Below are 17,603 nucleotides of genomic sequence, written 5' to 3' on the forward strand. Positions count from 1 at the left end.
GCAGAATGCTTTAAGATTAGGGGTTTGTACTGCTTTGTAATTTTCTGAGTATTCACAGGACCACGGCTGGTACCACTCCAACATTGCAAGCAACAGGTACCGAGTGAAGGGGCCCTGTGGTTAAGAACGTGCACTGGCTTGCAATGGAAAAGGGACGATTTCCTTCTCCGTTTTTCTCTAAGAAGGACCCTATACACAGACCAACTGATCGACCAACAAATTGGACACGTATAGGCGTTTTGACAGACCAACTGCCAAATTTCGAGTTTTCTTTGTCGGGCAGACATAGGACCAGCATGTGGCATATGTAGCACTGTTGCGCCAACAGCCCGACAAAACTTCTTCTTTTGTCACTGAACACGAGCGATTAAATGCCGTTATAATACACAAGACAAGATACGATGATAACGAAACTTTAAGGACAAAGTTTCTGCAGAGATTTATAGTCTGAAGATGTCTGTGGAACACGTCGTGTTTCAGTTAATGGCAATGAGTTTGAGGTCCTCTTTACCTCTGCCAGAAGCTAGAAACCGTAATATACCTAACAGCCTCTCCTCGCAGCTTACAGCCTCTCTCAGAACTGTATTAATTTTCGTTAAGAAAGGTTTGATGACGTTCAGCAGCTTCGAAATTCAGATTTAGCCATTCTTAGATAACGGCACTCAGCTGGTTACGTAAGAGAATGTGATAATTTCCTACTGTGTGGCTGCCCAGCAGCGGACAGCTTCCGCCAACATGCAACATGCACTGGATGGCCAGACCGCACATTACGTGCTACCAAATACTACAGTTTTGTGCACCTGAAGATTGGATTTTAAAATCTCGAAACTGCTCGTGGTTTAAATAAATATTAGCACAACTGAAGCGGATCTCTCTAATTGTCACGTTTCTCAGTTGAGGATGTCGTATCTACCAAATCTTGTGTAACAGAACGTGGGTGAATTTGTTTCCTTGCATTAGCCCACTTCCTTGCCCACAGCTTTCTCTCGGCTTTTTTTGTTCTTGTTATCTCTAAAACAGCCAAGGCAAACGCCCGCTTTTGTTTATGTGTAAAACCAGATCTCAATAAACTCAATGAACTTAGACGAACAAATCACAACAGGGCGACGCGGTAATCGCTGGCAAGAAGAAGTCCCCAGTAGCGCGATCGACTTTTTAAAACTATCTATACAGTCATGTAGTGTTTGGCCATGATAACTTGACGATTTCGCCAGTGCTGCCAGAAGCGAAGAAAATTGGCTCTACTTGAGAGATATTCATTTGTCTCCGAGTGCTGCCAGCGTCAAGGTGCACTTGGACGCGAAGTATTTTAAAAAGGTTTGTGTCCACTAGCAAGCAACTTCTGTAAGCAGTTACTGAGGTGTTTACATTAGAGCAAAAAACTTATTCAAGTCACTGAGCCAAGTTAATTTGAAGGACTTGCTGCAGCCGACCGCTGTGGCCGAGCGGTTCTAGGCGCTTCATTCCGGAACCGCCCTGCTGCTACGGTCGCAGGTTCGAATCCTGCCTCGGGCATGGATGTGTGTGCTGTCCTTAGGTTAGTTAGGTTTAAGTAGTTCTAAGTCTAGGAGACTGATGACCTCAGATGTTAAGTCCCATAGTGCTCAGAGCCATTTGAACCATTTTGAACTAGACTGCAAGTACTTGTTGCAAAAGTGCAGTTATCCTTAAAGACCAGAGCAGTCGCCACTGTTCTTGCATTATTATTAATGAATTAAAAATAGTGATAGAACACAAAAAATAGAAGAAGCGTTAGAGCAGTCATGTTGACGTTACCAAGAAACATTATTCAACTAACTAAAATCGTAGTACTTCTCTCAGATTAAAAACCTTGGGTACATCTTACAGAAATTTCGAACATCTCTTGTCTGTCGTACCCTATAATCAAATATTCGCTAACATGAAACAAAAATGTGGCGCGGTATCTCACCAAGAGACTGCGTTTTAATTACTTTTCGATTTTTGCAAGCAGTATTTACTACACTTTATCACAAATGAATTCATTTATGTTTACGCTAATATAAAAATAATCAGCTAAAATTTAAAGACTTCTCTACTGCCTCCATACTTTCCCTTCTGGGGAAACAAACTGACTGGTAAATTTATTTTGCGCTTCCGTTGCTGGTGGCGCCAATGAAGTGTGTTTAAGAGGTTCCAATGATATATTTGTTTTGGCCCATCTATCTATGTGCGTCTTCTTTTGGACACTTATTTTGGCATAGTACTGAATACACACAGTTTCTGTAAGTTTGAGAAAAACTTCCATGAAATGAAAATTGGAAGTATTTGCAGCAAGATGCAAGAAACTAATACGAGTTTCCACCCTGCGAAGGAGTGTGTGCTCATTTGAAACTTCCTGACGAATTAAAACTGAGTTTCGGGCCGGGATTCGATCCTGGGAACCCAATCTGACACACTGTTTTGTCAGCATGTTTCATACAAGAAACTGTTTCCACTAAATTGCGAACTTCTTGAAGTTGACGAAAGTAGTGAACATAGACGGGAGAGGAAAGGGGGGGGTGGTTTGCCGACATGGTGGTTCCTAAATATTGCAGCCAGTTCTGCGATTTATGGATAATGCGCAATACTTCAGCAAACACTATAGCAAGAAGTTAGACTGAATGGTTACTGCAAGGGTGGTTTGAAAAATCCTCGGAACGGAGTAGAATAAAAGTACTTACATCACTGAAACTTTTTTTATTTTTCAGTCTCCTTGTAGATTAACGCACTTGGTTCAACAATGTTCCAGTGCCTTTATCCCATCTCGACAATGAGTTTCCTCCAGGCCTGCAAAGTAGTTGTCAACTCCGGCTATCAATTCTTCGTTTGAAGTAAATCTTCGTCCACCAAGAAAAATTTTCTTTTTTGGATAGAGATGAAAGTTTGACGGAACCATATCAGGTGAATTAGGCGGAGGTAGCAACAATTCATACCTTAATTGGTGTAATTTTGCCATTGCGACGGCACATATCTGCGGGCGCACGTTGTCTTTATGGAAGATGACCTTCTTCCTTGTTAAACCTGGACTTTTTCGCATATCTTTTGTTGCAATTTGTCCAGGAGGTTAACATAGTATTCTCCAGTACTTTTTTGCCCAATGCGAAGATAATCTACAAACAGAATACCCTTCGCATCCCAGAACACTGAATCCATGACCTTTCACACCGAAGGAATTGCCTTTGCTTTCTTTGGTGGCGGGGAATCAGCATGTTTCCACCCCTTTGACTCTAGGGGATAGTGGTGCACCCAAGTTTCATCTGTGGTCACAAACGGGTGCAAAAAAATATTGTTCGTTTCTCCTAAAACGGGTCAAACATTGTTCGGATATCTCCATTCTCGTGCGTTTTTGATCCAGCGTCAAGAGTCGCGGCACCCATCTCGCAGATAATTTTTTCGTTTCTAATTTTTCAGTTAAAATGTGATATACCTTTCAGATGACATCTGGCAGGCGTGAGCAGTTTCACGCACTTTCAATCGGCGGTCCTCCATGACCATTTTAGGCACTTTCGCAATGACACATCGCGGGCGAGCACTGCGCGGATCTCCATTTAAGCTCTGCCGACCAAATTTGAATTGATTTGTCCACTTGGCAGCAGCTGAATGTGAAGGAGCAGCGTCTGCTAGTGTATTCTGGAAATTGGCATGAATGTCCTTTGCTTTCATACCTTTCTTTTCGAAGTACTTAATCACTTCTCGAATTTCGATATTTTCCATCTTCGCAAATCACTAGGCGGGAACAACAACATTACCATATTACCGCCACAGTTATCTTCCAAGAGCACTGACGTGGCAAGTGTTTACAGGCAAAATTCCAATGAATATCACCTGAACAACTCGTTGCGCTAGCGCTGACCTCTCGTGGTGATTCCGAGAACTTTTCAAACCACCCTCAAATATGATTTCAGGATTACGATGCTGGAGGACGGCTGAACTGTTATCTAAAATAAAGGGAAACAAACCAGCCATGAATGTGTACGCCGTGGATAAAATCGCTGAGAGCAGAGGCCAAAAAGTAGTTTGTTTACCGCCCTGCAACTGCGTTCTAAATCCGAAAGGATTTGCAAGGGCCAAAATAAAACAATTTCAGCGAGAACAATGGCACTGGTGACATATCTATGGAATGATTGCAGAATCTTGTGAATGCTGCTTTCCTTTCAATTACTGCACTGGAGTGGCAAGGCTACTGCACTGAAGTACAGCAGTACAATAATGGATACGAAATGGAATAATGGGAATGGCAATCGAATAAATTATCATCAATACCGTATGCGATAAAGCAATGATCATAACGATGTTGAATCTAATTATGATGATAATTATCTTGAATCAAACACAAATGACACTGGTCTTCAGTGAACATCATTTTGAGAATTCCTTCAGGCGCAGTTAATTACACTTTGTAAAGATTACTGCTGTGCTGTGTTGAATAATGCAATATGCAGACAGATTCTAAAAATCAGTCTTTGACTTTCGATACATAGCGTCATAAGTTGTGCATTCATCTACTTTCATTTTTCATTATTTTCGGTGGATGAATAATAATGCGAGCTGTAAACAAAACTCTTGAGCGAGAACATGTCAACAAATTAGGTGATTTCCGATCCGACGGAAGTGTCACCTAAGCGAGCAATATTTCCGCGAGTGCCGGCTCCGATTTCCTATTAAGAAAAAAACACAGGTTATGATGCCAGCAATGCTACAAGCAGCCGACGCTGTCTTCCCCTCACAGCATTTCTCCCCTTGGTAGCCGTAATGCGAGGGAACGGCCGTTCCTGACAGCCACCCTACTAATCGTCAACTTATCGCGAACAAACGGGTTAAGATTCCAGATATCACACACTGCAGCCATTCTCTCTGTTGACCCCTCGTCTCCGAGTAATTGGCAAAAAAGATCGGAATTTTGTGTAGTTGACACTATCACAAAAAAATCATGATTTGTAATGTGGTTACGTGTTGTAACAGAGAGGATTACAGCGTCCCAAGCAGAAGATTGTGGGTTTGAATCTCATCAGGTGCAACAGCAATTTTTATATGTTTAAATCTTTATTGGCCTTCGATTACCATTTTTATTCAAATAATTGATTTAAATTTAGTTTTTAATTCCATATGAGTTGTGGGTTCGTTCTCTTCAGGTACAGCATAATTTTTAAATCTTTATCAGACTTTGATCATCATTTTTATTCAAATAATTGCTTTAACTATAATTTTTAAATTCCATTACCTTGTCACATAATTTTAATCATAATGTCTACTTCTTCGTTTGCTTTCATTGTTCTTCCTATAATTCTTCCTCCACTTGAAATCTTTGTTCGCGTGCTTTAATTAATTTTATGGATTAATTTCGATTTAATTTCTTTTGTTTTATCACCCTCTTATTTTCGCCCACATTATTGCTTTAATTTTATCTATTTCTCATGTTGCTTTAATTTCGTTTTACTTCAAAACCCATCTTGCACTTAAATTTTCATCTACATTATTTTGTCCATAGTGCAGTAGGTATTGAGGTTATGTTTTAAATGTTCATATGATGATTACCATGCAAAAAAATTACACATTTGGTAACAAGAACACGTTTTTCTTACCACTGCATAAATGTAAACAGATTATTTCATCTTTTGTTTTTTTAACTGATTGAAATTTTCAAGCAATTGAATACAATAGTAGATAAATATAATTAAATTTTTATTCACAAAAATTATGATTGGTCAAAAAATGATATAAGGAAATAGAGAAAGCTCATGCTGTCATTAAATGATGTGACAAAGGAATTAAATTAAGAAATCAGATTTAAATCAATTAACTGAATAAAAACGAAGATCAAAGTCATTTTGATAAAGATTTTAAAGAAAAGTTTCTGCACCTGCTGAGATTCACAACACACAACCTCCTTCAAGTGAAGCTGTCATCCTACCCATTATACCACGCAACGAGAATACATAACACAATATTTTTAACGTTCTTGAGTCTCACACAAAATTCCGAATTTTTTTCTGTCAGTTACCCGCAAAAGAGGACCCACCAGAGTGTATGGGTGCAGTGTGTGGTAACTGGGATCTTAACCTACTTCGCCGTATAAACGATAGAAATGTGGTGGAAATGCATTCAGTGACAAATCTGAAGCGCCCAGTTATGCAAGTTTATGTGTGCAATTATGTGAATGCGGTGAAAACTACAAACGTTGTCTGCTGGACGAAAACTATAAAAAAACAAGTACTCCAAACCGACATTTCACGTGAGTCACATCCCAATGCAAATTTGCAACTCAAACATCTTTGTGGCCTGCTTATAATAATGTTTATTTATATTTTAGGATAACTAATGAGTAAAAAACGCAGCACATGCTATAATGAAAGCATGAAAGCCGTCTGACGATGAATCGTAATGATTCGAAACCGGTAACGGTATCCTTTGAATAAAGGAATTGGTGGCTGGTTGCTGTCTCAACACTATCAACCGTGTAAATAGTTTCAAAAAGTCGATCGCACCGCTGGGGACCTCTCCTTGGGACTGCAGTCGGTCGCAGCGTTTGTACGACATTGTCCGGCCGGTCGGCTGATAACTTGGTGCTGGTGTTAAGTGCCGTAAAATTCCTTCTTCCCTAAACCAAGGACTCGGCGCTGAAGGAAAAGCCGTAAGACGCGACGCCCGATCTCCGTTGGCAAGGTGGTAGTACTGGACGCGTCCGCAGAGCGGCGCCAGCTCCGCGAGGCCAGTGTGAGACATGTTACTTTCCCGTCGAGACTCACCGGCGACGTATCAGTTCGGATTCGGTCTGTGTACTGAGAAGACTGTGAGGTAGCAGAGGCAGCAGACCGCGACCAAGGTGAGCAAGCAACGGAGCCTCGGCGCGTTGCTCCGCAATGTGTGCACAAGTCAAGGTTTACGAGTTTGCAAGACCCTCCTTTTTGAACATGGTGGACGTGTTGCACCATGAAGTAATTAGACTGGCTTCTGGGACCTCTAGATCCAGCCGGAGTGGCCGTGCGGTTCTAGGCGCTACAGTCTGGAGCCGCGTGACCGCTACGGTCGCAGGTTCGAATCTTGCCTCGGGCATGGATGTGTGTGATATCTTTAGGTTTAAGTAGTACTAATTTCTAGGGGACTGATGACCGTAGCAGTTAAGTCCCATAGTGCTCAGAGCCATTTGAATCATTTTTTTGGGACCCCTAGAATCATCCCCATACTGAGCCTATGTGTCTCACCAGACGCCGCTTAATGATTAGGCGGCGACTTCTCATGGTATGGCAGATCTACGCCTATATGACAATGCAATTCACACTTAAGTGCCTGGAGTCATTTTCACACTATTTCTCTAAAATTCCAAGATCGAGCATCGCGCGGAAAGTGTGTACTCAAATGTTTCCGTGCGAGCTATGATTTATTTTATTAGTATGATCATTTCTCCCTATGTTACGTGGGCGCCAACAAAATATTTTCGCATTTATATGAGAAAGGTGCTGACTGAAGTTTCGTGAAAGTATCTCGCCGCAACGAGAAACGGACTGACAGCCAACTCTCACATCATATCTGTGATAATCTTTCCCTCGTTTCGCGACAACACAAAACGAGCTTCCCTTAATTGAAGTTACTCGGTGTCCTCCGTGTAAGGCTCCCTTAGCGCGCAATAACACTCCAGAGAGGACCGACAGAAGTAGTCTGTTTAGTGGATTTGTTGCATTTCTAAGTTTTCTGCCAATAAGTCTTGGTAAGTCTTCTCCACAACACACATGTGATAGTTCTAATTTAACTTACTCGTAATTCTAGGTATTTAATTGCATTAACAGCCTTCAGGTTAGTGATTTATCGTGTACCATACATAGTTAAAGGATTCCTTTTAGTAGTCTTGAGGACGACCTCTCACTTTCCATTAGTTAACCTCTTTTCGCACCATACAGATGTGTAAGTAATTTTGCAATTGGGTTTGATTTTCTGTTGCCTTCTGGAGACATCGTCTCACATGCCTGTGTACCAAATCGTTGCTCGCCCATCAATGGAAAGGCTTCTTGAAAGTAAGCGATAGCAACGAAGCCCTGAGTCTTACGCAAAGGACTGCCTTTCAGAGACGAATATGGCTGGTTTCTGAGTTTTGTATCTAGGTTGAAGAATATCTGCGCCTTGATTCCTAACGAGGTCGGGAATTAGAAATCTGGCCGTTTTTAAGAAAGTTTTCACTCCCATTTTATCACCAATTAGATAGGCATCGCAGTTTTAAAACAGTGTACACCGATGTCTAAAGCAAGAGGTTTCCCTTAGCGGTTCAGCCGTGTTCCGCTGCTGTACCATCAGGATTAGACTTGCTAGTGAACAAGACATATTTACCGTAGAGATAGTCTCCCAGGAGCTATCGTAGATGTTAAGTCTGTAAAGAAAAATGTTTGTCATCTGCTTCTTTGCTCTGATGGCACTGCAGCGAATGTACTCAGCGGAGAGAATGACGCACAATATAATGGACATCTTTCCTCAACAGCAAGGAAAACGTGCATAATTCTGCTGTATACCAGGGCACATGGGAATCTAAAGAAACAAGTAAGCAGCCAAGGTGGTCCGCAAGAAACATGAGACAATGTCATTCATCTGCACGCTGCGACTTCTTTACAGAGAGCTGTACTACTGCGGGTAGAATGCGTGGCCACGAGAGATAATTAACTGCAGTCGGTAAAGTTGAATATCCAGCCATGGTGTGTGTGTGTGTATATATCACTCCAATGCGGTGAAGTAAATTTAACCTGCTTCCAATAGTGGCACTGCCTGATGGATTCAGACTCGGCAGTAAGTGGCGCCTACGACTTACAAATCATTATGCACCACTTACGTGTGCATTTTATATTGTGATACGAGGACAAACAAATGTAACTGGTGATCTGCCTTCCGTGCCCTCTAAGTGTGGTAAATCTCTCAAAATTGACGAGTGTCCAGCTAGGCTTTTAGACTGGAAATTGTTTTGCAGGGTTGCTGGCTCACCTTTATTACAGTGCTCAGCCAGCCACAGCTGCTGCTGTAAAATTTTCATTATTTCCACAAAATTTATCAAGTTTTAGAACTGACTGGATATGATTTTCGCTCGCGCGTGGAAGCATGTCTTGGAAGGGCAGGGGGTTACTGGCGAGCGCAATTCTTTTAACATTTTTGTCTAATTACTGCTGTAGTTCTGTTACATGTTAGTTTTGTCCCCACAGGTCTCAAACTTCATAAGCGGTGCTTATCTCGCTGACGTGCTTCTATACCAACACAATAACATACAAGAAGTAATGGCCATACGTGAATTGCTTCAATCACCGTAACGCGTATTCCACAATGTCACCCGAAGTGTAGCTTAGCTTGTTATGTAGGTGAATTTTCTTTTTTGAGTTCCTCTTAGGCTTAACTTAATGTCAAGTACGATTTACTTTCGAAGAAGCTAATTAAAACTATCATCTGCACTGCCATTCATTCGCTTGGTCTACCTAGCAAAAGAGAAAATAAACATTAGCTCTTACCACAGATATACAAAATAGCCAGAAAGTTTGAAAAGCTTGTAAGGGCGTTGTAATATAGATTGTGCTACAAAATAAAGAAAAACAGCTTGTGCAGTTTGAGTTAATTAGAACTGAAGTTAGCCAGTCAGGCAGTTGTGCCTGCAAACTGAAGCGGCCCATCAAATAGAACTACCGTCAGTTATTCATAGTGTAGGCGGAAGCGCACGAGACTATTCAGCATTTGGCTTGGGCTCGTACATTGGCAGAGGAAACGCTGAATTTGCAATGGGATTCATGATTATAGAAACAGCGAAACTAATTCTTCCCCTTCGATTATCACTTTCAACATAATAAACAACAAAACAGCTATTTTAGTTGTTAGATAGTAATATTTTTCCATGTTCAGCAATGATATATTCATTCGGTAATAGCCAATCAGGGCAGTTTGGTTTTCGAATTTTTGAGCTTAGGGTATGAATTGCTGTCAACCAGCGCCCCTACAAGTTACACGGTGTCTTCATTTTTTTAGTAGTCTGCACCACCGAAAGTAGTGTAGTGACTAACACTTAACAATGGATTCATTGCGTATGACCAAATTTTCCTCTGGTCATTGTAATTTTTTCTACATTTCCCTAACTTAATGTGAATGCTAAGATGCTCCCATTTAACAGAACAAGCCGGATAATTTTAACATCCTCAAAAGAGCCAGTATTGTCTGTATTGGTGTACGTTGAGGGAGCATTAAATCCTAAGAAACCTTCCGTTATGTCTTTGATTTTTCCACAGTTGATATTCGTGTCGTAACTCTAAAACTGCTCTAATTGTCCTTAATTGTGACGTATTTTGTGTTTAAAGTACTGTAATGCGATAACTGAAATATCTTTAGCAACTAGTTGCTATAGTTGGCGCTAAGAACTAGTATCTGTGATCAGCACTTACTGTCCTACTGCAGGTAGTATACAAATGACCTTGCTTTTTGAGCATCAGTTCGAAGGTCGGCATTGCAAAGAACTAAATACACAATATTTCAAACCAATTCGGAGATTTACCCTCACTTTGGACAGTCAGGAACAAAGGAAACAAGCTCTTTACTTCCTGTATGCAATCTTCTTTGGATTGTGATGTCCCACATAAGTCACAGTATCAGCTTAAGAAAATAGCAAACGTTACCCAATACTGAAGATCGTTCCTATGTAGCCATGTCCGTTGCCACAAAGATTCACGTATGTTTGCCACCCATAATTAAATATCCACAATTTTCCAGAATGCTTTAACGTAGTTTTCTGATTTGTGAAAATATTGTGAATAAGGCAACTGATAAACGATAGTTGCCCGATTTGTCAAAAAGGGAATTCAGTTAGACCTGTAACGTCCCGTCGATCTCCTAGATTACGAGAAAATCATGCTAACAATAAAAAGACGGATGCCAAATGTGTTGCTGTAGCTCCCGATTAATAAAATACTTCGGTGCCTGCAGATTTCACACGCGACGCAGAAGCGGGGAAGGAGCCGTGGAGAGTTGGGTAAACACTCAGAGCGCAACGAATCTGACCTGCCATAGCACGATTCTAGGAAAAAACCAGATAAAACTGGACTGTGCACGCTGATTCACAATGAAACGCGATAGTTCAGATACGAGAGAAAAGATAGCATTTCTTCATCCCAGAATAAACGGTTAGTCATGAAATCAGTGACAGATGCCCAACACCCGGCCCATGTCTATCGATTACACTACAGATTATTATTCAATCCAAACAGTAGAGAGCGCCGAATGTCAAGCGAGGATAACCTCAGATCAGTGACCATCTTACGAAAAACTCTGCACTTATAGCTTAGAAGACTACGGGAGCACTGTGTTTGTAAGACAAGTGGTATCTCCTTTTATTACATAGATTCATAAAATGTCAATACACGAGTCGACTTCAGATTTAGTTGGACATAAAATTTCAGTGATAGTTAGCTTCACGAGTTAGAAGTACTGAGTACAATATTGTCTGCTGGTTAAGGACGACAGCGCCTGTAAAGTTGACCATACGGTCGACGTGATTCTACGTAAGTGTTGACCACCTCGCTTCAAACAGTGTTAACTTCAGAGTAGACTCAGTGATAAGAAAAGCAATTATCTATCCAGAGACTTGCTTGCACTTGCAGTGTATTTCGAAACACTGTCCGAATGCAGACACATGCTCTTAATTTACTCAGACATCAGCGTTAACTAGTTAGACGATGAGTCCGAGACACTAAGTAGCTTGGCATTTTTGGCATTCACCAAAGTTTGCCAAAGATCATTGTGCCAAGAAGAGACTGAGGCTCGAAATCTGTATCTTCAAACTCTTGTAAGCTTCCACTCACATTATACCCATTGTGTTGCAATTGTGGTTCGAGGCAGACACGGGTAGTTCAAAAGCTGTGATAAGAGTACCCCAGCACCTGGCCCATGTCTATCGATTATACAGCTTGATTATTATTCATTTCTGTCCAAATAGGAGAGCGCGCTGCAAAGTAATGCCTCCGAAATCTTTGTGAAAACTTAAAACTTTTAAATAAAACACGATTAGCATTCGACATCTTTATTGTCTAAATATTTATTTCTCAACCTAGTCATTCTGCCGTCGAATACATTCTCTAAACGAGATACCCGATTCTTGACACCGTCAGTACAGTGTGTTTGATTTTGATGGAGCCACCTCTGTTTGCACCGTTTCATCACTATCAAAGTGAAAGCCTCGAAGGTGTTAGTTTCGGAAACAGATGAAAATTTGATGAGGCCAAGTCGGGACTGTATAGAGGATGATCGATGAGGAGCCCAATGCGTCTGACTGTTGCAGATGTCGCAGCGCTCGTGTGGTCTGGCATTGTCGTGCTGAAGTAGAGCGCTCCATGCGTGGAAGGACTACTGGAATTCGAAACTAAATTACAGCACGCTGTTCCTCGCACACAGATGCGTTGCACGCTACAATTCAGAGTCGTCTAGTGGCCGTGGGCCAAAATTATGGAAATATGTAGATATGAAGAATAGAGATGTAAAATGTTAATCTTTTATTTAAAAAGATATTTCCACATATATTCAGAGGCATTACTTTTCAGCACGCCCTTGTGGATAACAGAATCCACAGGCTCTTTATAGGCAAACTGTACCCCCCCCCCCCCTCCCCGTGATTAGTCTGGAAAATTAAAATTTGCTCTCCACTTTAAGAATGAGTTTTTCACGCTTCTCGGTGCTTATGACGCCAGATCTTCTGAAATGTTTCTTATAATTTTGCAAATATATTCAATGGTATGTGTGGATATTGCTGCAAACTGTTACAAACAGTTATTAGTAAAGAAGTGATAAATTAAAAAGTAATTCCCGAGGCCGCTATTTTGCTGCAAGAACAGTGAAAACGCAGAAAGCGATGAACTTAGGTTTACGTGAGGTGGGGGCAGTGAGAAACACTGTATACATCTTGAGGCAGAGTAACTCACTGCTGGTGGACTATATTCACCCAGTATCTGGAGTTAGAGTATTTAGTGACTTGTAAAAACAAAAAACTTGTATACAATTTCAAACCTTATAGAAACTCTGTCGCTGATACACCTCCGCTTCCCTCCCCACAATGATAAAATGAAAAGTTGGACCGAGTTAGCTGTTAAGTAAAAAATGATGGCTCAGATGAACTAAATAGGTGAATATAAAGTTTATTAGTAAGTTTAAATGCGAACATTTTTAGATTAGGCTTTACCGTGACTGTTACTGACATTAAATGAAACAAGTTTACTGTTACCAGTCACCGTTTTTTTTTTTTTCCGCGACGCATTCCGAAGGTTTAAACCTCCATCATCGGGTGGATTTACATTAGTTAGTATTACATATGTGTGTGTTGTTTACAAATGAGGCAGTATACATGTGATGTGTTAAGACAGCAAAAGGAACCAGTGACCACTGGAGGCAGTGCCAAAAGTTCCTCCAAAATCGTAACACAACACACACACATATGTAATACTAACTAATGTTAATCCACCCGATGATAGAGGTTTAAACCTTCGAAATGCGTCGTGGAAAAAATAAAACGGTGACTGGTAACAGTAAAGTTAGCGGTCATCACTACTGTTACAATAAAATTTTCGCTTTGATTAGTGATTCTGGCGTTCGTAACATAAAAACCACGAAATTTGAGATGAAGCATCGTATGACAATGTTTATCAAACATGCAGGCTAATAAATTTTAACCACTTTAGCATGGACGTCCGCAGAGATTTATCCAGGAAGGTGGCAGACTCTTAAATTGCCATTTGATATAAGTGAATTGGTTAGTTTTGAGACAATTCATGCCACAAAAACTAAATCTGTCTGGGTTTAGGTCAGTGCGAAACCCAGGAAAGCATTCATTTTCCATAATGTTTGAGACAGCCAAACGTTCAGGTACCCAGCCAGCAGTTGCCAGAGCCATTGTATGAGGTCCATAATTAAAGAATTTGTTGCTAGCGCACTCGAGCTGATGTAATTTCGATGTATTACTCACGCGCTTCTGCGATATGTAAGCTAGAAGAGAATCTGAGACCAAAGAGCAGTATTGACTGCAGTAAGAACTGTGTGTTAGTAGCAGTAAGTTGTTACTAGCGAGCAGTCGCGTCTGGTGTATCGTGTTGGCTGGGCCGGTCGTGTGCAGCGATGGCGGAGCCTGAGCGTTGTAGGATAAGGTAAAAGCAGCCTCGCGCATATGTAGTATTGTTACATCAAGTCCCATGTAAATGTTTCAAAAAAATCTGTTAATAATAATCTTTCTCATAAAAAGTAACTTTTGATATTCATCTCAATTTAAAGAATTCACTAATTTCTCTAATCCTTGGCCATCCAGATTATTGAAAAGGAAAATCAGTTTTTTTCTTTTATATAAGACAAATCTATCGGCCAGCATTGCACTTAGCTGCGCCAGGAAAATTTCTTATAGGAGCAGATATATACGCCTTACACGGCGATCTAATTAAGGTAAGATTTTTCAGTTTATTCAGAATGATGTATCAGGGCCATGACGCAGCATTGCTGACGTCCAAAATTCACCAGGTTAAATTGACTGTCAATTATAGAAAGGTTATAGGTTTGTCACATTGTGTTATATTTTCACTGTTGGGTAGTTACGCTAATATTATTCATATTATTTTATTTTGTTGGGAAGTTACACTTGGTATTTTGTGGGGAGGTTACACCATTGTACTCTCACAGTCATCACCCATGCAATGCTCCAATTGTATAAAAGAGAGGCTTAGCATAATCACAGCGAATCACTTCTAGAAGTGAGAAAATTCTGTAATGAATAAAAATTGCGCGCTCCGGATTCCATGGGGGAGGGTGATGGAGGACGGAGGTCGGGGTAGGCAAGTGGGCTCCCTCCCTTTGCGGAAGCTTATGCCCTTGTCACTTCAAACTTGGACACGAATATTTTAATAACCCCCTTATTACTTACCCTATCTGTGTATTACTAGTCACTAGTCTGCCTCATTACGTTTCTTCTCATTACCAATTTCGTATTTTAACAATATTCTTCATAACACCGTCTCAAAATTCCAACTGCCTCCTAGACCTCGGTATCCCGTTCGCTACATGAAAAAGCTCCGGCTGTCTACTGACTTCATGATCGCACAGTCGAAACAAAAAATTCGTATTGTCAGCACCACAATCACCAACAATGTCTGCCAAAGAACCTGGCCCCGACAAATATGGTGGGCTTACACTTTTTAATCGGCGGCCGCGGCTCGTAAAGTCAAGGAATCAGCCGCATCTGGTGTGGACGTCAAACCACGCCGCTCTGCGCAACAAGGAACCGATTGCGTGCAGTGTCGGTACATGAAAGGAAATGATTCCTCGTGGGTGCTCTGTTCGGACGACCTTTCCATTTTTATCGACGAGGGCGCACTTCGGAACACTGCTGCGCAGCCACGAACACTTCGCTCCGTTCTCCATTGTTCTGCCCTGTTCAGAGTCGCTCAGCGCGTTCGTGAGAAGCCTTTCGCGTCCGTCGGGTGTAGACGCGGCTTTACACACTGGGCCGCCAAAATATCAGTAAAATGTGTATTGCATGTGCAGTAGAGCCAATTTGCTTACTTCCAGCAGCGTAGCTACATAGTTTGGCACGCAGTGCAGTTTCGGCACCCTCTAAAAAAAAATCAAATTCTTTTTGGGGTGCTTTGTTAAGAAAAGCATAATAATATTTTGTGAAGTTTTTACGAATGGAAACAAATGAATGAAACGCATTTTTATAAATACAGGCTTAGTAGTGAAGTTGTACAAATAACCAAAGATCTTAGTGATGGCAACTTTAATAACATGTACCTTAAAATCTCTTCCTATTAACTATTCCTATTGTAAATTATGAAATTACGTCATCGAAATATACCCGTAGCTACACTGTCTTTGAGTGACAAAACTGGCAAACTAGTTGTTCTTCACTCAGTGGAAAGGAGGTAATTCTTAATTAGTTTGAAAAACTCCTGACGACGCTAACGAAACACACACAGAAAAATCTTAACGTCAAAATGACGATAGGAACAGATCTGGAAAATTTATATTCAGTCACGATTTTTAAGAACGTTAAAGATGTCCAAAGAGAAGACTCTTATTTTGGAACTGGAAGCTGACAAATTATCTAACGCGTAAAATTTCTGAGTGAATATCAGCTTCAGAAAATTTAAAATGGCGAACCAAACTTTTTACAATCGTGGAATCTTCCGTTTCTAAAGTCTTAATAAGATTTCTCGCTTCCAAAACAAAGAAATCTTATACGTTCCATGGTTCCGCAACATGAATAGACTTCTTGAAGAAATTAGTCACGCGCGCTCTTGACACTGACTTCAGTTTTTGGTGCAAAGTCGGTATTGCAAAGATAATTGAAACCACTGTCTCTAGTACTGTATGAAAACATTTCTTTACATATTTTAGCAATGTGCATATACGAACGTTCGGCCCAGGCACAGTGCAGCCCCTCAGCTCCTATAAAGTGTAGGGAAAGAAACGACAAAAAAATACTACCTTAAGAAACAACCTGCTTGTGCCAGAAAAAAGCATTGACACAAATAAAAATACAGAGTGTCTGGTTGCTGAATTTCTTAACGTAATATAAGCCACAGCCTTTAGAGTAAACACAGCAAAATAAATTAATAAATACTTTCCATTTCATGCCACAAAAGCTAGCAGGTATCCGCTCCTGGAGCTACCTACATTCTGCATGTGCAGGGTGTCAGTGTGGTGAAAATGCTTTGCTGATTGGCCAGTGGGCCGATGTATTTTGTATCAGAATTAGAGCTGTTGCGACCCCTCAAAGTAGTAGATCTAGTGTTCATCCACGTATCTGAGGTTCGCTAATTGTATTTGGTGGTTGTGATTAAGTGGTCATAGGACGTTGAAACAACGGAGGTACATTCATTAATCTATGCCCTCGCAGACTACGCAGATAAAAAAATGTCCACCTCTCTGCCACGAGGTGGAATAGTGCTGTAAGCAGTCAATGATGTATGCGTATAGGAAAAGGGAATTATCAAACACATAACGGTGGTTCTGACATCTTTGTAAGGACATAATAAGCTGAAACGCGCGTTCAATGTGATCTCCTCACTCAGCAATGTGTTGTACCAGCAACACGAAATATCCATTGTAAGCAGACCAATATGTCGTATGCTGTACTTACAGGGTGTTTCAAAAATGACCGGTATATTTGAAACGGCAATAAAAACTAAACGAGCAGCGATAGAAATACACAGTTTGTTGCAATATGCTTGGGACAACAGTACATTTTTAGGCGGACAAACTTTCGAAATTACAGTAGTTACAATTTTCAACAACAGATGGTGCTGCAAGTGATGTGAAAGATATAGAAGACAACGCAGTCTGTGGGTGCGCCATTCTGTACGTCGTCTTTCTGCTGTAAGTGTGTGCTGTTCACAACGTGCAAGTGTGCTGTGGACAACATGGTTTATTCCTTAGAACAGAGGATTTTTCTGGTGTTGGATTTCCACCGCCTAGAACACAGTGTTGTTGCAACAAGACGAAGTTTTCAACGGAGGTTTAATGTAACCAAAGGACCGAAAAGCGATACAATAATGGATCTGTTTGAAAAATTTCAACGGACTGGGAACGTGACGGATGAACGTGCTGGAAAGGTAGGACGACCGCGT

At 40.9% G+C, this 17,603-nt stretch overlaps 1 protein-coding gene across 1 annotated transcript in view; it reads left to right on the forward strand.

The window, feature by feature from the left end:
• The first annotated feature begins 6,711 nt into the window (after window positions 1-6,711).
• Window positions 6,712-17,603, forward strand: part of LOC126266903 (UDP-glucosyltransferase 2-like) — a 157,063-nt gene continuing 146,171 nt past the window's right edge. The window contains exon 1 of the mRNA XM_049971575.1: window positions 6,712-6,823. The gene's annotated coding sequence lies outside the window, so the exon portion shown is untranslated. The remainder of the gene's footprint in view (window positions 6,824-17,603) is intronic.

The sequence above is a fragment of the Schistocerca gregaria genome, chromosome 4 (genome assembly GCF_023897955.1).
Source record: "Schistocerca gregaria isolate iqSchGreg1 chromosome 4, iqSchGreg1.2, whole genome shotgun sequence".
NCBI lineage: Eukaryota > Metazoa > Arthropoda > Insecta > Orthoptera > Acrididae > Schistocerca > Schistocerca gregaria.